The sequence below is a fragment of the Xyrauchen texanus genome, chromosome 21 (assembly GCF_025860055.1).
Source record: "Xyrauchen texanus isolate HMW12.3.18 chromosome 21, RBS_HiC_50CHRs, whole genome shotgun sequence".
NCBI classification, from domain to species: domain Eukaryota; kingdom Metazoa; phylum Chordata; class Actinopteri; order Cypriniformes; family Catostomidae; genus Xyrauchen; species Xyrauchen texanus.
In genome coordinates this window covers 43340735-43353724 of record NC_068296.1, presented here as the reverse complement: position 1 = coordinate 43353724, position 12990 = coordinate 43340735, and the positions used below count along the sequence as shown (strand labels likewise).

Sequence of the window (12990 nt, the reverse complement as noted above, 5' to 3'; positions counted from 1 at the left end):
AACGAGTTGTCTCACACATCCCTCACCTCCAAATTCAAATGTCTCACCATCAAAAGTCATGGCACACACATAATTTGCTATATGTTTACCATTATCACATCGTGTTTCAAAATCATAGAAAATGTAACGATCTGTATATTCCTTGGGTATGGTAGGCTGTATGAAGCACTGGTGTAGGCCTTCGTGGCTTACATCATCCCCGCAATGTAGACATTTATCATTTGGACAGTTATGAGGTTTGGGGTTTTTGGCTGTATGGTAACGTTTATTGCATTTACGACAATATTTTGTAGTATCGCAAGGAGATCTACCACAATCATCGTCCGTAGGGGGTACTATTTTATGAGCATTAAAACAGTATCTAGATCTGCAATAACGCAAACAGTCTTGACAGTGTATTATGCTTTTAGGCTGTTTGTAGCACTCACTATCGTTGCAAACAGAGCACACATATTTACAATCATGATTCTGTCTGCTCAGTATAACCTGTGTAACAGAAATCACACACATATGCAGACCCTTTAAAGGCTTTCAGATTCTTTATCATGTAATAATGAGAATCATGAATGTAAAGATATGCTGTTTTGGTGTGTGGCTCATCTGAAGTTTTATATTTTTCCAACTTTCCATCGGTTGACCTGTAAAAGACAACAATTTTTATGTCTAATGCACGTTCAAATTTTGCAATGTCTCCTAGACCTATTTTATCCCGAGGTGTGAAACCGCCAGCACTCTGAATGGATTCACCCCGTCTTTCTAAGTTGTCATGGGAAATCTGAGGGTCGAGAAAATATGCTAGACATAATGAAAAACACAGGTTGTTTGACGTATTGACAGGACAGAATAAATGCATTCTTTTTCTTCTAATCACGCCATCATGTGCTATATCAACTAGCTTCCTTGATGACCACACACACTTAAAGTCTGTTTAAATAGGCTGAGTTCTCCCCCATAAGAAGACCTTCACTCACTCACTGCCGGAGGGGGGGGGGTTGGGGTTGGGGAGGGGAGGGGAGTGGAGGGTAAGGGGGGACAGGAATTAAAAGTTCAAAGGTACTGCAATTAAGTCATAAAGCATAGGTCATATATAATTTTTTGTCACAAAGTTTCACAATCACACCACAGCTATCTGGTGCCATCTTCTGTTTAAATCTGGGTTCATGAAGCATCGCGACAAACTCAAAATGACGTATATAAAAGTTTAAAACTTTCAAAAGTTCAAAATGACGTATATATAAAAAAGTTTTATTCATGTCTCTTTTATATAATTCTCAACAGAAAAATACACTTCTCTTAGACAACAATTGATCTCATTTTGTTTTCATACATTTAAACGACCGCACATCTTTCTGTCTAGTGATTTAACTCAGCGGCTGTTTTTATTATAATATTATTGAATGTAGGCCTATTAGCTTGTTTTTAGTAGGCGGTTGCGCGTGAAGAAAGGACCCATTAATTTACAATATTAATATGTTTAGTTAAAATCTCTTTTAGAACTGAATAATGCAACATTGGGATGTTTGATAGTTTAATCTGTGCCTGAATCATTTAAAAGGACTGTCGATAGACTATACCAAAACACCCGTTGTGAAAAATTAAGAGATCAAAGATTTAAATTGACACTTCGAACTCTTGGCGCGTCTTCACTACACATCCCCACCACAAAACATCTGTCGATCGTCAGCCTTTATGTCTGAATCATACAATTAGGCTATCACACGCATGAAAACGAATCCCCGCTGCTCAGCGCCTAAAAACCTGGATCAAAAAACGCCTTATCAATTTCGATGCTCTCAAATAATTTTGATTGGAAAAATGCAATACAACACGTGTTAAAGCTACAATTTATAATGCATACTATTTCAATGACAATATTGTGTTTGCCAATCTGAACCTAATGTTTAAAATACGTTTTAGTCTCTGGTAAAAGTAAATAACACTTGTTAATCGTTTATTCGTTTTTTAAAGTGAACGTCTGAATGAGACTGCTCAACCAGTATCGTCTGTTTGCGTAAAATAAACCTATTTGTTAACTAATATCATTCAGTATCCACTGTTTTAGAATCTCATGGTTAAAAATAAAAATAAAAAATGTAACAAACGTTTGTATTAAAGATATTTCGTCAGAATTCGTTTTTAGTAGGCAGTTGCGCGTGAAGAAAGGACGCATTAATTTACAATATTAATATGTTTAGTTAAAAGTTATTTTAGAATTGAATAATGCAACATTGGGACGTTTGATAGTTTAATCTGTGGCTGAATCATTTAAAAGGACTGCGGATAGACTATGGAGGGAAAGGTCAAATGTACAGCAATTAAACCATAAATCAGGGCCATAAATCATTTTTTGTCACAACGTACATAATACATACTACTCATGTCCAAGGAGTCTCGTGAAGCAGTGATCCTAAATCATATGTGAGTTTTGTGGTCAAGTAGGTCAGCCCCCATGAAGAATGTGACATGGTAAGTTTTTCCAAGGAAACTTCAGTACACATTCAATTTGCCTTAAGAGAAAGCAATAGATGCAGATGACTATGAGCACTACATGAGAAATGGAACATGTGAAGCAAAATTGTCATTCGCAATTTTGTTAGGAGTTATTGGCGATAAATGTTATTCCATTTTATGCTTGCCAAAGTCTTTTGAGGATATCTCTATTTCCCCATTAATGTAGATAAGAGCAGTACTTGTATGACTGAAAATAAGTGTACGTTGGCATGCCATGCTGAGCATCAGAACCTAATGAGGTTTGTGTAGACCTTTCTTAAGAGAGCAGATATTGCAAGGTGGCTGGTGGGGCTAGAGTTAAGATTTTGGATTTGGGTGCAAAAGTGTCTCGTGTTCAAATCCAAGAATAACTTGTCCTTGCCCTTAGATCTTCAAACTTGATCCCATGGGGTGCAAAGTATTAATGTCAGCATTACAACCAAGCAAGCATTTTCTGTAAAAATGGGCAGTAAAACACAAGACAAGGCCAATTAGCTCAGTTGGTTAGAGCGTGGTGCTAATAAAGCCAAGGTCGTGGGTTTGATCCCTGTATTGCCAGGGTGACTTTTGATCTGAATCTCTCTAGAAAAGTTAGGAGAGTATTAGACTGATAAACCAAAGATCACCGCTTAGATACAGGCTGCCCATGGCCTGTTTCAAACTCCTTACCAAACAGCAATAACACTCGCAAATTCTTTACAGCAGTAAATGCAGATGGTGTATTGGTTAGCACATCGCATTTTGAATCCAACAAGCTGAGTTCAAATCCTGGCGGAAACTCCTTAGGGTCTTGTTTCCAAACACAGAGTTTGGCTGTGGAAATCCCCATCAAGAGGCCTAAAATATGCCTTTCTCTTGCCAATTTCAACAAAACATGTTTTTACAACCAAGCAAGCATTTTCTCCTTAGGGTCTTGTGGCCAAACACAGAGTTCATATGAAGCAAAATTGTCATTCGCAATGTTGTTGGGAGTTACTGGCGATAAATGTTATGTTATGTTAACAAGCTGAGTTCAAATCCTGGCAGAACCTACTTAGCGTCTTGTGGCCAAACACAGAGTTTGGCTGTTGAAATCAGCATCAAGAGGCCTAAAATATGCCTTTCTCTTGCCAATTTCAACAAAACATGTTTTTTACAACAAAGCAAGCATTTTCTCCTTAGGGTCTTGTGGCCAAACACAGAGTTTGGCTGTTGAAATCCCCATCAAGAGGCCTAAAATATGCCTTTCTCTTGCCAATTTCAACAAAACATGTTTTTTTTTCCAAACCCAGGAGAGTGCATGCAATTAATGTCGGTTCCATGGTGTAATGGTTAGCACTCTGGATTCTGAATCCAGTGATCTGAGTTCAAATCTCAGTGGGACCTTGTTTGACTTTTGCCCCGACGGTTCGGAGGACCCAATCAAAAGTACTTTTCAAATCTCGGTTGGACCCTCTTTGAATAAAGCTCTGACCCAATCAAAAGTACTTTTCAAAAGCAGTGATCCTCCAAATCTCCTGCTGAAATACTCAGGTTGCCAGGTCTATGAGCATTTCTCCATACACTTATATAAAAAATATCTACATATATTGCTCTTTCTGAACTCTAATCTCTCATGCATAGTATTTTTCTGATACAATTGAAAATTTGGAATGCAGCACTTTTTGTATTATTGTCTCCTTAAGATGAATCACTTATGTTGTGTTATTCCTCTATTATAAGCCGCTTTGCATAAAAGCACCTTCTAAATCAATAAATGTAATGTAATATAATATAATGTATCAAAAAATAATTTGATGCCCAGATCTGTAAAATTAGTGAAGAACACGTAAAAGAGAAAGTTCCCTCGTGGAGTGTTGGTGCATACAGCAGACTTTTGTTCTGAATCTCTATTCTGCTGAGCTCTAATTTGCAGGGTAGCCTCATGGCAATCCATGAGGAAATAAGGTTAGCACTCTGGCCCCAGAATCCAGAGATACCAGTTAAGATCTCGGCGGGACCTTCTGTGACGTTTGTGCCAAAAGGTGCAAAGGACCCAATCAGAAGGACTTTTGTAAAGCTGTGAGACTCCAAATCTACAGAAGTGAAATTGTACCAACTCTGCTGGCCAGGTCTATCACATTCAAATTGTGATGACCAGGTCTGATATTAGAGAACAGTTCCTAAAAAGCAAAATCCTCATGGAGAATGCAGGCATCGATCCCGCTACCTCTCGCATGCTAAGCAAGCGCTCTACCATTTGAGCTAATTCCCCTCCTGGTAGATGGGCAACGTGCCTTTCTTAAATTTTTGTTGTTCCTCAGCTGTGCAGCCCAGAGGTACCAAACCACTCTTGTTTGTTTCCTTTTGGAGTGGGCCATGGGCCCTTCCAATGGTCAGAAAGACCATGTCCAAGGAGTCTCACAAGGCAGTGATCCTAAATCATATGTGAGTTTTGTGGTCAAGTAGGTCAGCCCCCATGAAGAATGTGACATGGTAAGTTTTTCCAAGGAAACTTCAGTACACATTCAATTTGCCTTAAGAGAAAGCAATAGATGCAGATGACTATGAGCACTATATGAGAAACTATGAGAGACTATGAGCACTACATGAGAAACACATGAGAAATGGAACGTTGGTTACAACATGGCGCCGCAGATGGCCACCTCGGTGTGGAGCTCTTCAATTCTTTTGTTGTTTTTGTTAGTTTGTCCTGTGTTTAGCAATCTTTTACCAATCAGTTTTACCAGGGACGAACTGCTGAACATTCGGCAGCACATACCAGATAATCTTTTCCCGGTTTTTCAATATTCGGACGTTTTGCTGGACATTTTAGTTGGAGGCGCTGCTGTGTTGTTTAGATGCGCTACCAGACGCAGGCGAGGGAGACGAGCTGGCGCGCTGGTTAAACTCCATCAGCGCGGCGTTCGAACAGCACTGCCGAGCATTCATCTCGCAAATCTCCGCTCTCTTCCCAACAAAAGACGGACGAACGAACTACATCTCCTCACACATACTAATAAGGACTTTTCAAACTCTGCTGCACTGTGCTTCACTGAAACCTGGCTGAGTGAAGCCATTCCGGACAGCGCATTACATCTGCCGGGCTTCCAGCTGTTCAGAGCGGATCGCATCGCGGAGTTAACGGGGAAAACGAGAGGCGGTGGAACATGCTTTTACATCAACGAAAGTTGGTGTACAGATGTAACAACACTAAAGAGGATATGCTGTCCTAATCTGGAAGCGCTCTTTATTAACTGTAAGCCGTTCTACTCGCCACGGGAGTTTTCTTCGTTTATTCTGGTGAGTGTTTACATTCCTCCTAACACGTCTGGGAACTTAGCGCTGCAACAGCTGGCTGATCAAATCTCAGACACAGAACAACAATACCCGGACTCAGTCATTATTATTCTTGGGGACTTTAACAAAACAAATCTCACTCGCGAACTGCCCAAATACAGACAGCACATTACATGCCCTACCAGAGACAGGAATATATTGGATCACTATACAACATTAAAGGATGCATATCGCTCTGTCCCACGTGCAGCTTTGGGACTCTCTGATCACTGTCTGGTTCATCTTCTCCCGACCTACAGGCAGAAATTAAAATCAACAAAGCCAGTTGTAAGGACTATAAGGAGATGGACTATTGAAGCAGAGCTGGAACTACAAGCCTGCTTTGACTGCTTTGGAGGCTTACAGGGGTGGGGATAGAGTCTTGTATAATCAGGCCAGGAACACACTGAATAAGGAAATCAGAGTGGCTAAAAGAAGCTACTCTGAGAAGCTGAAAAGCAAGTTTTCAGCTAACGACCCTGCATCAGTGTGGAGTGGCCTGAAACAACTTACTAATTACAGGACTCCTAACCCCAACCCTGTGGCGGACCAACGACTGGCTGACGACCTGAATGTGTGTTTACTGCAGATTTGAAAGGCCCGATTTCACACCCCACATGCACTCGGACCTTCATTTCACACAACCATTAACACCTCCTGCAACCCCCCTCCTCCCCCCTCCTGCTACACTACCTGCACTCAAGATCTGTGAGGACGATGTGTGCCGTGTCTTTCGGAAGCAAAGGACAAGGAAGGCTCCAGGACCAGATGGCATCTCACCAGCTTGCCTTCGTTCCTGTGCTAACCAACTGGCCCCCATCTTCACTCAGATCTCCAATAGATCACTGGAGCAGTGTGAAGTCCCATGCTGCTTCAAACGCTCAGTTATTATCCCCGTCCCTAAGAAACCTAAAATCACAGGACCTAATGACTACAGACCTGTCGCCCTGACATCTGTGGTCATGAAGTCATTTGAGAGACTGGTGTTGGCCCACCTGAAGGACATCACTGGACCCTTTCTGGACCCCCTTCAATTTGCTTATCGAGCAAACAGGTCTGTGGATGATGCAGTCAACAAGGGTTTGCATCATATCCTGCAACATCTGGACAGACCGGGGACATACGTAAGGATCCTTTTTGTGGACTTCAGCTCGGCTTTCAACACAATCATACCAGATATACTCTGGACTAAGCTAAACCAACTCCCTGTTCCCACCTCTACCTGTCAGTGGATTACCAGCTTTCTGACGTACAGGCAGCAGCTTGTGAGGCAGGGAAAATTCACTTCCACCACCTGTACCATCAGCACTGGTGCCCCCCAGGGATGTGTGCTCTCCCCACTACTCTTCTCCCTGTACACCAATGACTGCACCACCAAGGACCCCTCTGTCAGGCTCCTGAAGTTTGCAGACGACACCACTGTCATCGGCTTCATCCGAGATGATGATGAGTCTGCATATAGAAAGGAGGTTGAACGGCTGGCTTTCTGGTGCAGTCAAAACAACCTGGAGCTGAACATGCTCAAAACAGTGGAGATGATTGTGGACTTTAGGAGGAACACCCCAACATTGTCCCCCCTCACCATTCTAAACAGCACTGTAGCAGCAGTGGAGTCATTCAGGTTTCTGGGCACTACCATCTCACAGGACCTGAAGTGGGAGATACACATCGACTCCATTGTGAAAAAGGCCCAGCAGAGGTTGTACTTCCTTCGCCAGCTGAGGAAGTTCAACCTGCCACCAGTGCTGCTGAAACAGTTCTACTCAGCAGTCATTGAGTCTGTCCTCTGCACTTCAATAACTGTCTGGTTTGGTGCAGCTACGAAATCAGACATCAGAAGACTACAAAGGACAGTCCGGTCTGCTGAGAGGATTATTGGTTGCCCCCTGCCCCCCCTTCAAGAACTATACACTTCCAGAGTGAGGAAAAAGGCTGGTAAAATCACTATGGACACCACTCACCCAGCCTTCTGGCCGGCGCTTCAGAGCTCTGAACACCAGAACCGTCAGACACAGGAACAGTTTTTTCCCTCAGGCCATCCATCTAATGAACAACTAAATTGCCCCATTGAGCAATAATTATGTGCAATACACAGTTTAATTTTAATTTTAATTTATATTATCCAACTTATCCTCTTCTGCCATTACTTACATTGCTCTGTACATAATATACAGGTTTTTGTTCTTTATATAACAGATTGTATTAGATTTGCACTACGTGTGTGTATGTGGGTATGTATGAAGGTGAGTGTATGTACGTATATGTATAATTATTTATTTTGTGTTCTTTTTTGTTTTTAATTACCTATGTCTTGCTGCTGTTTTTGGTATTGTTTGTATTGTTGTTGACTGGAAGCTCCTGTCACCTAGACAAATTCCTTGTATGTGTAAGCATACTTGGCAATAAAGCTGATTCTGATTCTGATGAAGCAAAATTTTCATTCACAATTTTTTTAGGAGTTATTGGCTATAAATGTTATTCCATTTTATGCTTGCCAAAGTCTTTTGAGGATATCTCTATTTCCCCATTAATGTAGATAAGAGCAGTACTTGTATGACTGAAAATAAGTGTACATGGCATGCCATGTACATGCCATGTGAATCAAAAGTTATTTTCAAATCTCGGTGGGACCTTCTTTGAATAAAGCGCTGACCCAATCAAAAGTACTTTTCAAAAGCAGTGATCCTCCAAATCTCCTGCTGAAATACTCAGGTTGCCAGGTCCATGAGCATTTCTCCATACACTTATATAAAAAATATCTACATATATTGCTCTTTCTGAACTCTAATCACTCATGCATAGTATTTTACTGATACAATTGAAAATTTGGAATGCAGCACTTTTTGTGTTATTGTCTCCTAAAGATGAATTGCTTATGTTGTGTTATTCCTCTATTATAAGCCGCTTTGCATAAAAGCACCTTCTAAATCATTAAATGTAATGTAATATAATATAATGTATCAAAAACATAATTTGATGCCCAGATCTGTAAAATTAGTGAAGAACACGTAAAAGAGAAAGTTCCCTCGTGGAGTGTTGCTGCATACAGCAGGCTTTTGTTCTGAATCTCTCTTCTGCTGAGCTCTAATTTGCAGGGTAGCCTCATGGAAATCCATGAGGAAATAAGGTTAGCACTCTGGCCCCAGAATCCAGAGATACCAGTTAAGATCTCAGCGGGACCTTCTGTGACTTTTGTGCCAAAAGGTGCAAAGGACCCAATCAGAAGGACTTTTGTAAAGCTGCGAGACTCCAAATCTACAGTTTGGAGTGAAAATGTACCAACTCTGCTGGCCAGGTCTATCACATTCAAATTGTGATGACCAGGTCTGATATTAGAGAAAAGTTCCTAAAAAGCAAACATCCTCATGGAGAATGCGGGCATCGATCCCGCTACCTCTCGCATGCTAAGCGAGCACTCTACCATTTGAGCTAACTCCCCTCCTGGTAGATGGGCAACGTGCCTTTCTTAAATTTTTGTTGTTCCTCAGCTGTGCAGCCCAGAGGTACCAAACCACTCTTGTTTGTTTCCTTTTGGAGTGGGCCATGGGCCCTTCCAATGGTCAGAAAGACCATGTCAGTAGTATGTATTATGTACGTTGTGACAAAAAATGATTTATGGCCCTGATTTATGGTTTATTTGCTGTACATTTGACCTTTCCCTCCCCTCCCCTCCCTCCGGCAGTTGTAGGCTACATGCTGTGATATGATGTTTCTGTTCTGATACCCCCATCAGTGTATTTAAAAAGGGTTAGGTTTGTTCATTGCAACTATTCAGCAAGTATTTTGTGATTTCCACTTGTGCAATGGCTGCTCCCAGCACTCCTAATAAAACAATGTTAAATGATGTAAAAATACTTACTAAGATATATTGGGCTCCGAGGAGATGTCATGGTCCAGGCATGACCAGGTCTCTCCATGAGCCGTTAGAAGATCTGAAATATGAATTTCATCTAAACAACACACAGTTGTGTGTGTACGACTTTGACAGAACATCTTGTACTGTTAAGTTATTCAACAAGGGTGATGCAATGGATGAAGACCATTGTTTGTATTTCACGGAAAAGGACTGGGATGTATTTTACAATCGTGTTTGGAGGGATCTGAATAATGGAGCATCTCCAGAATCATTTCCAAGAGACCGTGTGTTTGGTAACCACACTATCAAGAGGGTGGCTGACCATGTCTACATACTTACCAGCGAGGACAAACAGGGTCTCAGTGACAGAGGGTGTCCTTTCCCAGAGACAGAGCACAATGAATGTTTCCAAATGAAGTTTTTGTTTCAGTGGAAAGATATTCCTATACTGAATGATGTTTTTTCAAAGATAGACAAACTGTTTAAATGGTGTGATGCAAATGACCAATACAATGTAATTAAGGTCAGCCTGTTTGACCCCGAAAAAGCGTGGGAGTGACCGTGTAACACCGCCCACCTTCTACAGACCTTAAAGGCTGGCGGTGACTGACCGCATTTCAAACCAACATTCAAACCAACATGTCTCAAGACTTTACTACATATCTTCCTGGGCCCGTCGCATCACCCAATGACCCAGATACTTCAGCAAGAGATGACCCTGTTGTAGGGTCTTCTGACATCGGCCATTGGCTTGACAAGTTTTGCATGGAGCTTGGCTACAGCAATCTAACGTTCATTTCATCCCACGGATCAGGATGCCCACTTCCGGATGCAGCGGCTCTTAAGGGAGAGGACGACACGGATGGCATTATTGGTGTGAAGGGGTTCAATTTCATAAAAGCAGTCATAGTGGTCATTCTGGATCATCTCCTCGATTTAAAGTTAAAAGAGTTGTGCTACGGTTGTGAAGTGGATCACCCCAGTCAGATCCAGCACACATGCTTGTTTGATCCTGACAAGTATTTCTTTTACACTCATTTTGAAGAAATTTCCAGTAAACTGTTTAAACCTGTGTTAAACCAAGTCATCGGCCAGGCTTTAAAACCATTTGGATTAACACCGCATCCTCAGAGAATCCATGGAGTTGTCGAAGGCGTGTTGTGTGAACTAAGAGAGGAGCCGAACATTCTACAGCGAGTACGTGAAATCCGTGAGAAGCTGGTGAATGATACCTGTGAACAGGCTGTCTACGACGCTGTGGACGGTTGGAAAGGCTGTTCGGCTGGGTCCAAAGTTTGATGCTAACAATGGGGAACTGCTGCGGAGCTACTGGCCTGATTACATTTATTCTGAGACATCGACTTCAATGTGAAATAACCAATATGCTGTATAAGATCATTAATGACGAACGTTCTGGACAAAACAAGCTTGTAAATGAACCCTATATTAACAAACGGCTGATTTGTCTAAAAAACACATGGATATAGTCAGAGGTCTATCAAACAATTGGACTGAAATGATACAAGTCTATGCCTACCAGAATGATTCTCCCTGTTTGTTGCTTAAAAACATTCTAAATTCATTGTTTGAATGCGATAATGTCTGTAAAATATCTGATATAATATGCTTATGTACATTTGTGACGGATACATGTGTGATGTTATTGTCAAGAAACGAAAGGAGTGATAGTCATGTCTTTGAAAATGTTGATACTCTGGTTAATTACCTGATTGACAAAAATACTGATACATGCGTTAATTTCCTACAATATCTAGACATTGGTTGATGTTGGTGTTTCTATTTGACTATTTAAGCATGTATTGTATGATTACCCCTGATTTTAAAATAAAAGGATACTTTTATAGAATCACTGTTTCATTATTTAGGTGGTGTCTGATCTGTTAACATGACCGAGCAATTGCATAAGGTGTACTACACACCATCAAACCCCGGCTCTTTAGGGGTGTGAGTAGATTAAAACGTGGTGTATTAGAGGAAAGTGGTGATTTGCTAAGTGATAAAGAAGTTTCAGACTGGTTAGCCAGTCAAGATGCTTATACACTCCACAGACCACTGCGACATCATTTTAAAAGGAATAGGGTCGTTGTTTATGGTATTGATACACAGTTTCAAATGGACCTGGTAGATATGTCAATATAATCTACGGAAAATGACAATACTAAATTTCTTCTCACATGTATAGACGTGTTTAGCAAATATGCATGGGTACGTTGTATAAAGAACAAGACTGGATTGGCGGTGACCAATGCCTTTAATTCAATACTACAAGAGGGTAGAATCCCTCAGAAAATTCAGACTGACAAGGGGAACGAATTTTTTAACAAGCATTTCCAACAACTAACTAAAAAACACAACATTTACCATTTCAGCACGGGGAGTGAATTGAAAGCAAGCGTTATTGAACGTTTTAATAGAACGTTAAAAGGACGGATGTGGCGTTATTTAACAGCTATAAACTCTAAACGCTACATCAATGTTTTACAAGACATTATTCAAGGATACAACAGTAGTTATCACAGAAGTATTAAAATGAGGCCTGTAGATGTCAACAAAGAAAATGAACCGGTCGTCTATGACAATTTGTATGGTAATGTGTGTAAGAAGATGCCTGTATTTAAATTCAAAATCGGCGACGTGGTTAGAATATCAAAGATGAGGGGTCCTTTTACCAAGGGTTATGAACAAAACTACACAGATGAGTTCTTCACTATAACCGAATGTATACCACGACAACCACCAGTCTACAAACTATCTGATTACGATGGCGACGTTATCGATGGATCATTTTATGAAGAGGAGTTACAAAAAATTATTGTGGATAAGGACAAAGCTTTTAAAGTAGAAAAGATATTAGACAAGAAGAAGCATGGTAAAAGATCCATGGTGCTCGTACGATGGGTAGGGTGGCCTCCGAAGTTTGACAGCTGGGTTAATGAAAAAGCTGTTGTAGATCTACAAACCTCTTAAAGTATATAAAAATAAAACATTTGTTACCTGACTTCATTTCTGCAGTAAACGGTCATGGATGAAGCAGGGTTTTATGTTACATTGCCATGCAATGCTTCATTAGATCTTTACCCCGAAAACCGAATTTCAAATTACAGAACAAGATTAGCCAAACCTATAAACTTAAAAGGTCGTTGGGAGGTGGGTGTGGCTGAAATTGAATACCCTAGATCATGGTACACTATTACTGATGATGATGCGAAAGTCCAATTCAGAGAGGTTATCGACGGAATCAGTCATCTTGTGAAGATAAAGCTGAAAAGTGGTTATTATGACAAAGTTTTGTTTGTAATTAAGGAGCTAAATGCTATGCTACCTCG

At 40.8% G+C, this 12990-nt stretch overlaps 2 non-coding genes across 2 annotated transcripts; one reads left to right on the top strand and one right to left on the bottom strand.

Annotated features, from left to right (window-relative positions):
• Positions 1–3783: 3783 nt before the first annotated feature.
• Positions 3784–3855, top strand: trnaq-cug (transfer RNA glutamine (anticodon CUG)). The gene has a single exon. It is a non-coding gene; the product is annotated as a tRNA-Gln (tRNA).
• Positions 3856–9153: 5298 nt separating this feature from the next.
• On the bottom strand, positions 9154–9226 carry trnaa-agc (transfer RNA alanine (anticodon AGC)). Its single transcript has one exon. It is a non-coding gene; the product is annotated as a tRNA-Ala (tRNA).
• Between the last annotated feature and the right edge of the window lie 3764 nt (positions 9227–12990).